General features: G+C 45.3%; 1 protein-coding gene and 1 long non-coding RNA gene across 4 annotated transcripts in view; one reads left to right on the forward strand and one right to left on the reverse strand.

Moving 5' to 3' along the window:
• LOC142560696 (uncharacterized) overlaps positions 1 to 17,678 on the forward strand; it is a 259,423-nt gene that overhangs the window by 42,267 nt on the left and 199,478 nt on the right. The gene's annotated exons all lie outside the window — the stretch shown is intronic.
• LOC142560697 (uncharacterized) lies at positions 2,833 to 16,777 on the reverse strand. Its single transcript, XR_012823412.1, has 5 exons — positions 16,554 to 16,777; positions 7,113 to 7,258; positions 6,929 to 7,011; positions 5,727 to 5,816; positions 2,833 to 3,115 (listed from the first exon to the last, which is right to left on the reverse strand). It is a non-coding gene; the product is annotated as an uncharacterized LOC142560697 (long non-coding RNA).

Here is a 17,678-nt window from a genome sequence, read left to right on the forward strand (position 1 = left end):
CCGCATGTATTGGAAGTTTCTCGAATGTTGTCGATGGTTCTGTTGTCACCGAAGCTTGTGCAATCTGATTGCATACGCGATGGGAGTTCTGTAGAAATTTCCGGAAGATACGCGGGCACCACCGATTACTCGGGAACCTTCGATGACTAGTGTATAAAAGCCGACGCGCTTGACCGGCATATCTGATTTTCGACGATCGCCGGCTTTGTTCACCGCTGTTGCCGTTGTTTGAGTGTAGCCTGTTTTTAAGGGCACAAGTTCGCCCAATAAAACGCTAGTGTCGTCATTCCCAGTTTTGCTGCTTTCTTCACCGTCAATACTACGAGACATTATGACGTCTTTTTTTATTTTTATGCTATTTTATTATTGATATTTTGTTAAAACAGCCATCCGCCACAACGGTGTCGCGAAACGTAAAAAAAACGATACTATTAGGCACTTTTTACTGGTTGATTTTAGCACTGACAATGCATTACCGTGCCGTCGTTGTAATTCCAGCTCCGTCATTCCTTTCACCACACAGTCATAAGCAGTTCAGCAGTGGCATCACGATACTGCCACACCATCGTCGTCATACCATCGCCATCCCAGGAGTCCCTGCAGTTTCGTCATTTCGTGGTCGTCTTGAATCGACATGCAATCGGGGTTGTTCCATCGTTTTCATTTTGTCTTAATGATTCCAGTGTTGTCATGCCATTTCCATCATCCCGTCGTCGTCATTCCGTCGTCATTGATTCGTCGTTGTCATAAAGTCATCTTGATACGGTCATGGACGTTCTCTCGTTGTCATTCCCCCGTCGTTATGCCTAGCATGTGCAAAATGGAGCGGAACAAGCGTATCTTTAGCTAGGAGGCTCTCAGTGAGAATGTGTCAAACTAGGTCGTGTAGCTAATCAGAAGGAGCATTCCCCTCAAATCACAATGAATGCTTCGCTTAAGCTGATTCCCACAGCGCGTGGGATCACGAGATATTTCAAATCAAAGCTTTGTGTGACTCTTCCTTTGACTTTTTCGCTGTGGCAGCTGTGTCATTGATTAGCTCTTGCCGTGTGCATAGATCACACAAGTAGAATCCTCGCCGCCACATCATCGTAATAGTACCAATGTCATTACTGTTGGCTGCTGCCTTGTACGATTCGCCAATACCAGCTATAGTGCAAACACCAGATTTAAGGTCAATCGAGGGGACATTCGGTGACAGGTGATTCACGTAATACTGCACGTGAGTTCCAACACCTATATATGCGCCATCGTTGTCACACCGTCATCATTTCATCGTCTTTATGTTTTTTTATCAGTTTGTCCTCGTGTCATCGTCATCCTTCCGCTAGTTTACTCAGTTGCTATCACTATGCTGCCGTATTGTCTTCATCACGCTCCCAATTTCCAACCATAATACGTATCGTTGTCACACAGTCACCATCATGCCATTGTGATCGTTCCAACATTGTTACTTTGTCGTAGCTATTCCGATCTCGTCACGCCTTTGTCGCTATGCCGTTGTCGTAATCCCGGCGTCGCCGTTGGATCGTCATCATTCCATCTTCGTCATCTGACTATCGTGACCCCTTTTTCAGCACGTTATCATCGTCAAAGAGTCGCTTTCATTCCCATCGCTGTACGGTTGGCTTCATGCCGCGGTTGTTTTTCAACATTTGTCCTTCTTTTCATCACACCATCGTAGTTATACCGTCGTCGTCATACTCACCGAATCATTCCAAACATCGGTATGACGTTGTCGTCACACTGTGGTCGTCGTAACATTGTCATTGCTCCAGCCTTGTCATCCCATTGTCGTCATGCTGTTGTCATCAATAGCTATCAGTCCGTCTTCATTCCACCATCGCTATATCATTGGGGGCATTTTGTCGCCTTCAAAGAGTCGCCGTTGTGCGGTTGTCATTTAATCGTAGTGAGTACGCTGCCTTCATTCCATTGTCTTATTACCGTATTCGTTCCCGCATCGTGGTGCCATTGTCGCAATGCCGTCGTCATGCCGTCTTCGTAATTGCAGCTCATTCATCGTCTTGGTCACGCCGTTGTTGTAATGCTCACGTCGTCATATCATCGGCATCATTCCAGCATCACCATCACGTTTTTGTCCCGTCATCGTTATCAAGCCATCGTCGTCTTTCCTGAGTTGTCATTCAATGGTCGTCGTGCCGTAGGGATCGCTCCGTCGACGTCACTTTCTCGTAATGGATACACTGTTGTCATGCCATTCTCATTACGCCGTCGTGGTCATTCCATAGTTGTCATGCGTTTAATGAGCACGACCGAGCACTGCGAGTTCTAAATTACGCGTTCTAAATGATCATCATTTCTTAACAGCAATTTGAATGGCCATATGCGTCCTAAAGGTTTAGGATGTGTCGTTGTAGTGCTTTTATTTTTTTTCACTTGTGTTCCTGTTTTTATTTGAACATGCATCATCTGTTTAAATGTGCGTGCTCTGACGGTTATTTGTTTATTGTAACGCCCATATACACGGCCAATATGGGTTATTAGGGTACTTGAATAAAAATAAGAGGTTTACGGGGAGGAAATCGGTTCTGAGTGTAAATATGTCCAACAGGATGATTTGGTATATAGTTCCAAATGATTGCGAAGCCGGGAGCGGCGTTCTTGCTAATTGCCCCTGAAAGCTGCGGGTAAACCGATTCCTACAATGCGTAGGATCCACAGATTTCATTTTTTTACACTGAAAATTTGGTTGACTTTTGTTTTTGTTCTGACTCATCTTTCACCGATATTGTCTATAACTCTATTGTATCCGCCCACAATTTTGCCCTGTAAAGCATCTCAACAATTCAAGCAAATATTACAGACATCTCTGTTGCATATTATTTTATTCAGATACTATGCCGAATAATGAACTCTGCGAAAAAAAAGGTAATGTTTTATTAGCAACGTTGCTTTTTTCCCAGAAAATGCATCTGGCCAGGCGGGAAAACCAAACGCGTGCCTGGTTTGCTCATAGTGCTCACGAGGACAGATTTGCAACTATGATAATAAACACCGGTAGAACATCGGCTGCAATGATTCCTGTAAATAGTTTGGCAGTCCACTGGAGGGTCTCTGTCAACTGTTGAACTTGTTTGCAGCAGGAGGCATTCTGTGGGGATAGGATGGCCAGAAACGGCAAAATCAAACCCGGAACTATCCTATAAAGAAAGGAGCTCTAGTACTGATTAAGGGTGCTTGTGCAAGATTGAGTTGTCAATTTTCAGGCCGCGCTAATAGTCAAAGTCTACTGGAAGATGCTACAGTTATAGGTAGTTGGGATCTGTTTCGCGCAGCGGCTGCCAGTGGTAGAAGTGTGCGTGGTGTGTTTCGATGATGTGCCAAAATGCGTTGAGCAAGCCTCTTACAATGCTAAAGTGTTCAGCACCAGGGACTCCATAGAGGGGTAACTTTGATATTGTCGCACATTGTGGTTAGGCACATGACAAGGATATCGATGGCTTCGGCCACACTTGCTATTGCTTTCAACATTTTTATACGAAAACAACTGGCACATCAGGAAAGCTAATATTGGCACAGGTGGATCTTTACTACACATGACGTGGTCGTAGTGCTCGTTCCTGCTGCAAGGGTAAAAATATCATGCACTAAGGAAAAGCAATTGGTTCTTCCTGTGACACGGCTGGGAGACCCTAAAATTCTCAAGTTACCAAGGATAATTTCAGTTTATGCAACTTCTGTCTTCGCTACAGACAGTGGTGGTGTCAATTTTCAACATATTTAGTTCACATATATTGCCAGGCTTTATGTGTCAGTCCTGCGCTAGTATTGATAGAAATAAAACAGCTTTCTTATGTGATCAAAAGTGTCCGAATGAGAGATGTTGAAGCCTGGAGCGAATGTTTTGACAAGACGTATATTGTTTGACAGGGCCAACTCTCCCTTGCAAGGCACCAGTCCCCTTGGTGAAGTGTCGGCTTCAGCTTCTGTTCAGCCACTTTAGACCACTTTGGCTCCGTCTTCTGTGAACCTCTGCATAATATAGGCTCACGAAATGACATATGTTCACCAGAAGTCACTATTGCAATCCATGCAAAAGTTATCGCTCATGCATAGCTTTGAAAATCGAAAAGATAAAGCGCATTATGAGCAACTGAAATATAAACTTACTCCAAGCTCGTTTTTATGTCCACACGAGCTGTCATACGGCATATTATGCATCAAGAAAGGCGTGCGGGCATGCTGTGTAAGCAGTTGCGTAAGGTGACCAGTGGAAGGTAACGCCTATAGTTACTCATTTGCAGTCTGTGGGTTATAAAGCGTAATTTTCCTCCGTATGAGGTCAACGCCTTGCTCCACAACTCCATCAAAGCCTCTATGGCGCGAGAATGGGACAACTTCGAAGATTGGCAAGGCGCCTGCATAGACATTACGCTGGTTGGGGATTCTGGTTTCCACTTCGTTTGCGGAGAGGCCAGGAGACACTCATCCATCGATTACGGCTCGGTGTGGCGTACACTCACCGATTCCTTCACAACATTGGACGAGGACGGGACCCTGACTGTAGCGTCAGTCGCACTCTCGAGACAATAGCTCAGATACATTGCGTGTGCCCTCTATATGTGGCCGAGCGAAGGACACTTAAGTCTAGTGCTAATTGCTTGGACTCCCGCTTCTTGGAAGAGAAGATTTTAGGCGCGTGGAGAAAAGTTGACAATGCCCGACGCACCATAAAATAAGTCTTGAACTTTCTACGCGAGTCTTGCTGAGACGGTCGTCGCTAGGACTTCTGAGACGCGAAGACAGTGCGACATGTGTTTGCACGGTAATGTTTTCTGTGGCCATGATTACTCCTGCGTGTATTGCGTCTAAAACGCGCATCGGCGTATAGGACATCTATATAGGAGCTCATTGTACCATGTCATAATCACCTGTCAGCTGCGCTTCGCTATATTTTCAATTGATTTCATTTCACCATACACATGGTCAGAGCTCTTGGCCAAAAAGCCGTGCAAAGCAGCTTGACTGGACCGAAGAGACTACATCAAGGTATAACTGCGTGGCGATGACGAAACAACAAACTTGAGGTGTTAAAAAATGAAGGACATGCGGCTAATACAGAACACATAGTTAAATACGGTATCAGTAGCCAAGATGTCATTAGGTGTTCGGCATCCACACTGTTTGAAATTTGACTTCTTGAAACGGGCACTGTTTGGAATTTCAACAAATTTACACGTACTTCAATTTAGCTGATACATAAAACCATTTCATATGTAAGTAAAGCTAAGAAAGAAAAGTAGTTCAACAAAAAGTAAAAACAATAAAAGAAAGCGCGGCCGCGCGGATCCTATCTCGAAAGTGACGTGCAAAGGCTACGGAGTTTAGGCGCGCCGAGGGCTGATAGTTTCGTGTGAGCTGTATTCCCACCCCTGTAGTGTGTGCGTTGAAGTGAGGTGCAGCACGAAAGTGAAATCGCTTCCTGCTGGTGCAGCTCTTTCTCACGCCAGCGTTTTTGACAGCAAGTGCCTGCGGTCATCGAGGGATGTGTGTTCTTGGTTGCCTGAGCGCGCGTGACACCATGCTTGGTAATTTAGTTCGTAAGGGAACCTTTAGAAATTTATATGACCGATAAAACTACTATTCTACCTTGGTATAGGTGTCTAATAGTTTGCTATTGAAATGCCTTTTGGGCGTAACTGCCACTTTTTTATTCACCTATACTTGGGCCACAGTATAGGTGTAGCATTGCAGAAACTTACGTCGTTCCGGGCCATATGGTTCCTTTATAAGAATAATGCAGTTCTTGCTCGGGTCGATATACATGATCTTGAAACGTATACGGGGACCATCTGGTTTCATCATGAAAACAACGTACATAACGATGTGTTAACAATATGACAAATATGTTTTCTTAGATTAGCACTCATCGCTGTGGCACTTAGAGGACAAATATGCCACACAATGTAAGAAAGGCGTCGACAATATTGTAAACATTATCGAAATATTAAAGTCGTTATTGGTCAGGAAAAGTTTATGCTGTATGCAATTCCGTAGGTAGACAAGTGGCCGGGTAGCAAAATGGACTCAGTCTGGTTAATGTCCCTACCTTTTCTTTCTTCCATCTCTCTCTACATAATTAGTATGTATAAGAACACAGCGGTTCGGACAAAGTCCTGAGTACAGACGCTAATTTCTTGAAAATAGACCGATGAAACAGGCCCGAGGAAATAACTGCAAAAGTGAAGACTGACTTGCACAGGCGAATGCTTGCTGACTTCAGAATAATGCACATATCCAGAGGCATATAGCACTTAAGAGGCTTTCGAATAGATGACACGAACGAGTGCAATCACACATCTATAGCAAGGGAAATTTAGCGCAAGAACACATCTAGAACTCAAATGTGGCATACGGGAGTCTTTAGACAAAACACTTCAGGAACTAGTGCTAAAACTAAGTATCATTTGCAAACGGACAATAAGGCCTTCTGGAAACGCGAAACGCCCATCCGCATCGAGTTGTACATAACAGGCGAATCCAAGGGCTGTGCCATTGAACATATTCTGCTCTCAAATACAGTTGAAACATCGGAGGACAGTTATATCTTTGTGAAAGTTTAGGCAATTGAGTAATTCACTTTTTAGCGCTAATTTATAACACAATTGCAGTCTCGAAATATCCGCCGGCTTTGACAGAGTAATTTGCTGTGAATGCGCTCTGTTGCCAGTGAATTTTGCGCGATGCATAATATCCTGGTAGTTATCAACAGATCGCGTTCCCGCGTACTAGCACGCCTCAGTTTGCACACTGCCTCCGTACGTCGCTTTGGACAAGTGTGAAGATAACATGTAGTTCGATCGATGCCTTGAGTAACGGCCTTGGTACTCTTCGCGACCTGCGGCTATTAACAAGTCGCAGGTCGCGGGTTTCTAAGCAGAAATTTCGTTACGTGAATACTTACCTCGTAAAACCTTGAAATTTACGGCGTTGGCTACCGTATGGGGACTGGTGCCTACAGTGGTGAGTATTGTAGTGAATGTGTTGCTGCGGACCAAAGTAGTTCAGTTAGTAAGCATCGGAACGCTCCTACAACCGTTCTGTCACAGAAAGCTGTGAGGTGGCTGAAATACGTGCTTGGTACTTACAGTATTCGTTGAGGAAATATGTACGATACGTTGTAATAGTGCCCAGTTCGCACTGCCTGCAGTTTAGCCAACGAAAAACATGGAGCGACAGTGGCGAACGAGGTGCTTCTGCTTTTTGCAAAAATTTTTTCATTAATTGCAATCATCTGAGGAGATAAAGACCGAAAGCATCCAATATTTTAGTTGTATTGCAACAACAATTACATGCGCACACTCACTTACTTTTGATGCCTACATGCAGTTGCTAGTATTTGTTAGTTCGTAGATCAGTTCCTTCCTTGTGATTTATTTACCACTATTATTGGCTGTTTTCCTTTTATCGACATCAATCAAGTTGACATAATGCATAAAACACTTGTTTGATTGTTCAGTGTTTCAGGTAGCGCCTTTTCTGTTATGATTGTTATACGTATATTTTGTTTTAGGTACATACGTACTCCTGCAACTTACAAATATTGTATATTAGGTTTTACACTGTGTTGCTGTTGCCTGAAATTTTTCACATTTTAGACGTTTGCTCATAGCATTGGGAAATTAGTTCTTTGATGAACAAATGGTTGATGGCGCTAGCATCTGCCGGAAGTCATACACTCAAACACATAATATAAAGCAATGCCTACTCAAGCACCCAACCATACCGTCACGTGGTCGAGATGCAGAAGAATTAAACTGCGGCGCAGCGGGAATTCACAACACTCACTTGTGGGTAACCGTATGCACACAAAAATAAGTTACTGTCGCTCAGAACGATAGTGATGAGCCCATGTGTCGATCGGCGAGTAGGATGTGTTGGATAATGATACTCGACTCATCGAACGTTCCAGTGCAATCGCTGGTGCTCGCACAAGTTCTAGAATGTACCAGACTAATCGCGTCACGCGTGAACTCTGATTTCAGAAGGTTCGGCGGCAACACATACAACAGATATAATAGGTACTAGAATCGCGATTGTTCTGAAACATGCTGATGCTTATTGCGCTGAGCGATAACGTTTAACATTTGTAGCCGGTGAAAATCAGTCAAAGGGGACAAAAATAAGCAAACGCGTCATTGCCCTCCTCTTAAATAGAATAATCCTGAACCTGCGAACCAAATAGCAAATGTAATAAAGAAACCCAAGAAAGAACATAAGCATTAAAGTTTTCTCAGTTCTTTAACGCACGTCGAATGACCTAAGGCGCACTAAATGTTAGACTTCAGGTCCTGCGCTTCGTCGCTGTGATTGCGTTACACCGTCTGCGTGAGCTCATAATTAATTGCACCAAGACGTTGGAGGCTCTCGTCGGGTCCAAAATACCTTCGGAATAACTTTTCACTCAGTCTATCTACGCGTATTGGGGTCAAAACACAAACACTATCTCCGGGCTTGCCTTCCGCAGTGCGTCTTCATAGATTGCAATGTCTGCTGTATGTCGTTCGCTGGATCTTAGTACGCAGGCAGACGAGCTGTCGGGATTCTTCGGCACACTAGAGATAGGCGGCGACATCGAGGTTGTGATCGTCGCTCACGTGTGACACCATGCCGTCGAGCATGGTCACCACACTTCCGTATACCAACTCCAATGGCATCATCTGGCTGCCTCTTGCAGTTTTGATGTAAGCAAAGATTATGTGCGGGAGGACGGCATCCCACGTCCTGAGTTCCACGTCGACGTACATTGATAACATGTGAGTGATGGTCTCTTTTAGACGTTGCATAAGTCTATTCGTCTCGGATTGCTATTCGGTGATCCTGCGGTGGCTTGTCTGGCTATATTGTAGGATGGCTTGAGTAACCATTGCTGTAAAAGCCGTTCGTTGGTTGGCGATGAAGACTTCTGGAGCACCATGTCGTAGCTCCTTCGCCACCCCGGCCGCACTATCCTTAGGCAGGGCTTCCGTTTCGGCGTAGCGGGGAAAGTATTTCTTATTCGAACCCTTTCCGACTTCACCAAGTACGCCCCTACCTGCTGGAATGGTGGGCGAGGAGATTCAATAGATCGTACCAATCCTGCTGCCCTTGTTGGTGATGTCTTGCCTCGGTGACAGTCTCGACAGGTACGTACGTAGGGAGAGACGCCGGCAGCGAGGTGAGTCCAGTAATACTTCTCTATTCTCTATAATGAACTGGAGAACCCGGGGTGCCTATCGACCGGGACATCATGCTAAGCTTGGAGAACTTATGGCCACAGTGGTGATGATACGACGAGAAGGTAGCGGCCGCGAACTGGTGATTTATTCTTCAGAAAGACGTCCTTTCGCAAGGAAAACAAAAACAATCCGCGCTTGAATACCCTCGGGAAAGAGTCTGTCTTGCCTTCCAAGTACGCAGCAAGCATTCTTGGATCCGGGACACCTCCCTGTTGTTCGCCGAAGTAATGAGTGCTTATGTGGCCAGGAAGGTTGTGTCTTCGTTTTAGTCTTTCTGTGACAGCAGGTCGATTGAGGAGTGATCGAGACAGGCAGTCGGCATCAGATTGCTTCCATCCGGACTGGTGAATCACGGTGACGTATAATTCTTGCAAACGGAGGCTGCATAATGCAAGGTGGCCTGGATCGTGCTTCAAATTTTTCAGCCAACACAATGCGCGTGGTGGCCATTTTCGGCTTTGAAGCGTGTACCGTAGAGGTGATGCCAAAATTTCTCATTAGCCCAAATGACAGCAATGCATTCCTCTTTTGTTGAAGAGTAATGTAATAGGCTTCAACGAAGTTTGCATGTTCTGTTGCTGACTTCAAGCGTCGTTTGTGTTCTTGAAACGCTTCGATTTGTGGTTCGATTCGATTCGAGCATTCGATTCGCCCATTGCAGTCGACGTCAAATTTCGTTATACTGATCAATGGCTCTACCATACGTGAAAATTCATTGAGAAACGCCTGTAATAGGCAGACAGGCAAATAAATGCGTGCAATGCCTTCGTCATGACGGGCTGCTGGAACTTTGGGATGGCAACTGTCTTCTGCGGGTCGGCACGTACTCTGCTTGCTGACGACATCGCTCAGGAACAGCAGAATTCATGCGCAAAGTGGTACCCGTTAGTTTCAGGGTGAGTGCGGATGACTTGAATGTGTCTGGTATCTTTTTGAGGTGTTCTGAAGTGCTGTTCGGAAGCCGCAGACATACACAATATCTTCCAAGTACATAGCGCAAGTGCACCACTTTAAGCCACCCAACACTCTATCCATGATTGTGTGGAACGTTGCTGGTGCAGAGCAAAGCCCAAACGACTTTTTGAAAATGTATTCTTTTGGACCCATCTCGTCGTCTTCAATTTGCTAGTTCAGGGGACCAGTATATTCATTAAGCAGAATTGCATTCTCCTTCTATGCAAAGGCTACAGAAGACGTCCACGGACTCTTGGATGTCTACATAATTTTATCGCGTAGCACTTCATTTGATTACTTCGCGTTCTCCAGTTGAAACTTGGTACAAGCACTGACGGAGTGCTCGCGAAAACATTATACGGTCATTATGTGATGCTTATAACGACTTGTGTTTTTTGAATCCTCAAAGGCGACGAGAAGCAGTCCTTGTATTGCTGGCGGAGACTATTGAGCTGTGCTTCCTTATTCCTGGGACAAGTCGGGATCATATCAAAGGCTCGGTCACTAACGCGGAGGATAGTTGCAGGTTTGGTAGAATGCGAGAGGACCAACTTATCGCTGACTGTTGTTACTTGTTTCACGGAAGCAATTCTCATGCCCTTCTTGAAGTGTTCAAATTACTGACTGAAGTTTGTCACTATTAGCTGCGCTTTTCTTTTGTGCAATTGCCTCTATGGTGCACACCAAGCAGCCAGACCAACCGCAGCAATCATCAACACCACCTGCCCTCCTTGATGCATCTATGTATGCCAACCGGACTCCGCCGAAGTGAGGCCACCCTGCTTTATCGCTTATGGCTAGGGGTGGCCTTCACGAAATCTTACTCGTTTCGCATTGGAATGGCCGACAACGCTCTCTGCAATGCCTGTCTTTGCGAGGAGACGCTGGAACACATTCTGTGCGACTGTCCTGAATATAATGTTCAGAGACAGTCCATGGCGTCCGTTCTAGCGCACCTTGACAATAGACCATTGTCAGTTGCAACCATTTTCACATATCGCCGACTGAAGACATCGCAGCTGAAGGCGACGAAGGGACTACTTCGGTTTATGAAGGATACGGGCTTGGACAAGCGGCTGTGACAGTGATGTCACGTACCGCACAAGAGTGACAGACTGTAACCAACGATGTGTGTGCCGTGTTATGTGCCCTCTATCTCTTCTCCCCACCTTTCATCCCCCCATCCCGCTCCCATGTGTAGGGTAGCAAACCGGTTAGGCAAAACTGGTTAACCTCCCTGCCTTCCTTCTCCACTTTTTCCTTCGTTCCTTCCTTCTGCAATTGCACGATTCCCCTTGCGCCATCCATTTCACCGTGGAACTACTGTTGGTCGCTCTCAACGATGTCGTCAAGGTCTCCGGTATTTTCTGCGCTGAAGGTAATGATCATGCTCGCGCGAGGCAGGATAGCGACTTGACCTTCAATGAGATTCAAGGCACGGTGTCTCAAAGTGCTCTCCGGTGGTACCGCTTCGTCTTCTGATAACGTTAATGACTTGAGCTTCAGGTCGAGCATTGTGCCGTGTTGGTTTCCATCACGGCCCAGCGCTTTACATTGCTGATGCCAAAACTACGCTTCTGGCGCTGATGCCAAAACTACGTAGTTTTTGCATCAGCGTACGGCGATCGTATTCCCTGTTCCGCATCTGCAGTGTCTACTCGATGTTGCTGCTCTGAGCAGGAAACTCTTCGACGGTTTCTGGCTGGTTTCGCATCATTCCAATTACAATTTTTTGCTTCACGTTGCGCATCACAAAACGAACCTTTTTATCCGAGGTCATGTCAGGGTGAAAGAGAGTGGCCATTCCCTCTGTGATGATAGTGATGTTCTAGTTAGAAAGCTACACCCGAGCTTCCAGTAGAACTCGTTCTACTGAAACGACGCTTGTGTGTGTCTTCAGGACGCTGCTGCGAAAGAGGTTCGGTGACCACATGGTGGGCTATGTGTTCTAGAACCACATTATTGCGCCTTCTTCCCAGTACAAGTATTCATGACCCATCCTGTCTTCAGCATTTGAGTCGTTGAAGGTCGAGATCCTTTCGGAAGTCTCCAGGCATGTTTCGCAGTCATCCGGTGAATATCCAGCGACAATAGGTAGCTAACTGGGTTAAAGTAGGATAGCTGCTGACACTGCTGGATTCGTCGTCGTAGCTCACAATTCGGTCTTGGTCTTCCTGATTGTCTGGGGTAGAAGCCCGCACTGCGGGGGCAAGCGTTGTAGTCTGCGATTAGGCCGATGGTTCGGGGCAACGCGGGAGTCATCTTAAAGGTTTAGACTCGCCTCACATCTAGGTCGCCGTCCGGTACATGAACACCAAGCACCTCCTACAGATGTCCTATTGTCGTGATGGTGAAGAATTAGACTGCTGCACAACGGCTAGGCAAAACTAACTCTTTATTAGGTGAATCTGTGCTCTAAAAAAAGTTAGCCACGCAGAAAGATAGTGACGTCCGTGTGCTTCGATCATTGAAAATTTGACTTGTAAGTCAGATGAGTCGGCCATTTATACTTGACACATTCAAAGTTCTGATGCAGTTAGTAGTTATCGTAGATGTTCTAGAAGGTAGAGCACTATTCGCGTCGAGTACGCAATGTGATTAGAAAAAGTTCGGCGGCAACACAGTGAACAGATGGAATCGGTTACAGCGATCGCGAATGTTCAATATATTCCGGCTCGTCCTGCATCAGGCAATAATGTTTAACCTTTGTTATCCCATGAAAAGCAATGACCTGAAACAGATAAATAAGTGAATCTACCAATATACTGATCTATGTAGAGCCGGTTAGGGTTGCCAAAATATGAGGGGGCAGAAGGACTTGAAACAGGAGTAATTCTGCCAGCACCAACGTTTCCTAATGTCATTTTATGCTCAAAACAAGAGATCTTGTTAGAGTTGAAAGTTCACTAAAAGGCGGTAAATATATTGGCTTTGTGCACCCCCCGCCTAACTACAAATGATGCATTGCACGGACAGAAGGGTTGGACCTCTTTTGAAGCATAGAAAGCGCAAAATAAGATTACTAAAATGTAGAAACTGAGAGAAATCAAGGAAAATAAGTACGCAACTCGAGTGCAATGTACGGCTTTAAGCGCATCTGAAAAAATCGGCAGAACCCATCGCACGATGACTGTTGATAGTTGTACGTTCAGTGTATCAGCACAACCTATTGCCACCGTCGAAGTGAGTTATGCACTAGCTGAGTACTGCAGTTGGACTGATCTTTCCTTCTTCCCTAAGAACACTGGTCGCCATCTTTCGTCGCCGCCTCTAACCCTGTGCATGGCCTCCGAAATGCTGAGAAACGCGCCTCACGTTTCTTTCTAAGCACCTTGAACCAGCAGTGTCGCTGCCGATAGAGTCACGCGTGGCTTCCAAGACGAGGAGCTTGGCGCACCGGTGCACGCAGACGCTGGGAATTGTTCCCTCGCTTGTGACACGGCTAATGGTCCATTGTCTATGACCCAAGGTGGTGAGAGGCTCATTGAAAAACGGCAGATACTCAGTGCAGCCAAGCCGCAGATCACTAAGGCGTTGCCGTGAAGTATGCGCATGCCAAGTGCATTTGTCGCTCAGCCTGGTAAAACATGGGGTTGCTGTTCATGAGGAACTGCTGGGACGTGGGTTCGATTACGCATAGCATTTGAAAAACTTAAAGGACCTTTTTCGGCATGTAGACCAGCACAATCCCAGTGACACATACCGGCCGACCAAAATCGGCTTCAAAGCAGTTCATTAAATACCAGCACAGAACGACTGGAATAAAGCCAGTGCTCCAAGTCGGCGTCACCGTTTCACTGAAGAGCGGCATCTATACAGTCCCACATCTACAGTGAGCCAAGTCGGCGTGAATAATGTTCCTTAAAGAGCGGCACATTTGTATAAATTGTCATTACTTAGTGGCCCAAGTTGTCCAGCAGTTGGTTTCGAACCCTGTTCCCACAGTGCTAGACACCGTCGCGTTACCCCGTCGAGCATAGACTACACCATGACCCAAGTAGGCGGCAAGACAGTTACAGAAAAACATGCAATGGTCCCGGAAAGCGCGTGAAGTACACAAAGAAAGCTAACGCATTAGAATGCGGCACGTAAAGGAAAAGGACGACAAGACAGTTGGCAAGCAATATACATGGTAATTGACAGTGCATGCGGGCGAGTCTGAGTCATCAGCAAGAGAGGGAATTAATCTGAAAACATAGAATGTGAGCTGGGTGCCAAGGATAGAAATAGAAACGTTAGTGTAGTTTTACCAAGGCCTCAAAAAATAAGTAAAAAATATTCATGAAAAAACACACGGCAGGGCTTTGAGTTTTGAGGCAAACAGCTGTTTATATGAAGTCACTACCATACTGCATAAAACATGTGTGACAAATTATCCCTGTGTCTGCTGAAGAAAAAAAACTTACAGGGCTTATCATATTCTACTTGAAAAACAAACATTCACCGACGATTACGATACTGCCTAATGCAAAATTTGTGCGCAGTTCTATACGCTTTTCTTCTTCCTTTGGCCATATGTTGGCTAGCGTGCACAATTTGTCTCGTGCGACACGTTGCAAGCGGAGTTAACTGTGGCACGACTACCTCGCTAAACGAGAGACCGTGAGAGGGAGCGCGTAGGCGAAGCTTGGTCGCTATTCACAGCATCCCCCGCCGACAGACTTCCGCTCATGCAGCGCTTTGTTTCCATGTATGGTATTGGTCGACGCGCTCCCCGCATCACAGACGACGTCGCGCTACTCTGACGCCATCTCCTAGCGGTAGTCGCTGCAGAGCCCGTCTTGCACGGCACTACGTTTTTCTTCTCACGCTTTCACCATACCCTCCTCCTCCTATGCTTTCCGCCTTATTTTGGCGCTGCATCTTCTTCCCCTTTCCTCCTTGCGCTCTCATCTCTATCGCCATCTTTCATGCCCCACTGTGCTTCACGTTCGCTCTTTCATCGCTCGCTGGGCTCGTTTCGGCTACGTCGAGGAAGGCCGAGTCACGCCGACGCTCAACACAGGAACGGGCGCCGAATCCAGTGCTCTAATATATTCACTCAGTCACCAAGCACTTCCTTCAGAAAGTGCTCGGTGTAAAACCTTCAGAAACAGTAAACTGGGCAGTGGCAGAAATCCGCGAACAATGCAATATTGGAGGAAAACAGGTATGGAAAAGACCATAACGGAATCTGTTCCAACTGGTGTGGTCAGCTTTTCAAGACCAAGCAGAGACAAGCAGAATGCTACATTAAAATGAATGTACTAACACATATTTCGCTAACGCTTTAAAGGTTACTGTTTGCCCCAACTTCGACTCAAAGTGGATGTTATTAGTGACTACCGTCGCCATCATTATCGTTAGTGTATGATGTGTCCATGGACATTTTTTTTCAGTCTCTGCGTACTGTATTAGTGAAAGCGACTTAGTAGCCTAAGGCGCAACAGCGACACACTGAGCTTTGTTACAGCTTGTGCAGAACTCTGACGTGGTAAAATTTGTAACAAGTAGCGCTTCTAATGACATAGGTAGGGACTCGTAGCTTCAATTCAGGATGTCTAATACGTCAAAGTAGCAAATGTTTTGCTTCATTTTATAACGAAATAACATTCTTGCCTTTTTCAGACATTTTTTTTTCGGCTATCTGTCTAACCATTTTCCTGGTCCGATACCAAAGATAGTGCAATGTAAAGATATGTGGTGAACCCACAGTTAGTGCAAGCTTTTTATTATTCTCAGCTTAATTTCGCTTGCAGTGCTCTCGAAAGAAAAAAGTTGTTCAAAATAAATACGCGCTTTCATTTTCGTCTCAAAAGAATGCTATTGGTATACTTGTACAGGCATTGTAAATGAGTTCTGCCTTAATTTTACTTAGGTACAATATAAGCTGCCGGCCACATCTGTAGAGGCCAAGGCAATTGGTCGCCGCTGGAGTAAAAAAGAAATGAAAACCGGGGTTCAGTACACTCGCAAATATAACAACCACCTCTGTACAAAAGAGTCAGCTGCAGATATTCTTCATCGTGATAATATGATCAAATATTCCTAAAACAATCAACTATTCTCGAAAAAGTAGTCACAAGGAATCTAAGAAGCTTGGCGTTTGTGTTTGACTCCGGCGCGAAGAGAACTATTATTTATGCTTCACTTACAAAAAGAATGGGGTGAGTACGTCTGTTAATAAATCCAATCAAAGGTGATATCGGGACATTACGTCCGCACATTTCGCACTATAGAAACAGTTTAGAAATTCTGCCAATATAAATGGCTTGTACATTTTAGTGCTGCGGGAGATTTAAAAAAAAAACCAAAGGGGAAGAATGGCGGAAGCAAGCAGAATAGAACCGCGCTGTAGAATGAGCAAACCGCACTTACATCTCTAGCATGTTGTCGATCGAAGTGTTGCGGATCATCTTCATATGGAATGGCTGATGCACTGCCAGTAAGAGCGAGGATGTAAAGAGAGATGGTGACGGTTACCATATTTTTGGCTTTTATCTCTTTAAAGAAGGCATTGAACGGTTCCTCTCGAACGAGGTGTCTAGTCTTTGTGCAGAGCAACCTAGTGCCCGCGTTACTGAAAATATGAGGTGACGGTTTATCGGCACAGTTTTTATTTTTTTTTATGTTCCACGATGTGCAATGTATTTTTTATGAATGCACATCCATTCTTTTCTGAGCAAGCAAGTGGGCATGTAAAACCGCGCGGCACAATACCGCACATCGAAATCGCTTCCCTCGCCGGCTGAAACAGATCTTTTTGTCCTGTGTGGAAGAGTGGGTCTTTTCTTCGTGCATGGATTAGGCAGAGAAACGTACCAAATGCGACAAAGGTTGTGAATTATGTTCGTAGTACTCGGCAACATTCAGTGCGGGAGCTCGTTGTAGCTTTTGAAGTCGACTTTTTTTTTTCACCCGAGTATTCGAAAACTTGTGCCGCGTGACAGGTACCTAATTGGGAAACAGTTTTGTCAACACGTCATATGGATTGAAATGGAACGTCATACTAAAGGAAATGTTTAGAAAGTAGCTGGGTTGAAGTTTTTTTACGCCGGAGCAGCCTGTTGAAAGCGTCTGTTTCAAACTAGCGGGAGCCTGAGGTTTCTTGATCATGAGCTTGCGTAAACACAAGTAGGAGTTATCCACAGTTGCGATCACCTAAGCTGAACATTCTGTAAAATAAAAAAACTTCAACTTTTCGGTGATTGCCTGTGCGTGAAGAAATTTATGCCAATGGCAAAATGATGATGCTATTGCGCTTTCATGTCAAAGAGCCAAGCTGAACAATCATTAGTCGCTGCGTTTCGGAACTCAGCTGAACGGTTAGCACTAGATAACAGGCCAAGGATCCTTACGTTCTCTAGTGCAACTTAGAAGGATTCGCACCTAAATAATTATTCATAGTCTATTGGACTATGACGAGTGAGTCATCCTTGGCGAAGTCGAAGAAACTGGCGTAAAAGCTAAGAAATTCCTGAATGACGCACGCATGTGCTTACT

The sequence above is a fragment of the Dermacentor variabilis genome, chromosome 10, assembly GCF_050947875.1.
Source record: "Dermacentor variabilis isolate Ectoservices chromosome 10, ASM5094787v1, whole genome shotgun sequence".
NCBI classification, from domain to species: domain Eukaryota; kingdom Metazoa; phylum Arthropoda; class Arachnida; order Ixodida; family Ixodidae; genus Dermacentor; species Dermacentor variabilis.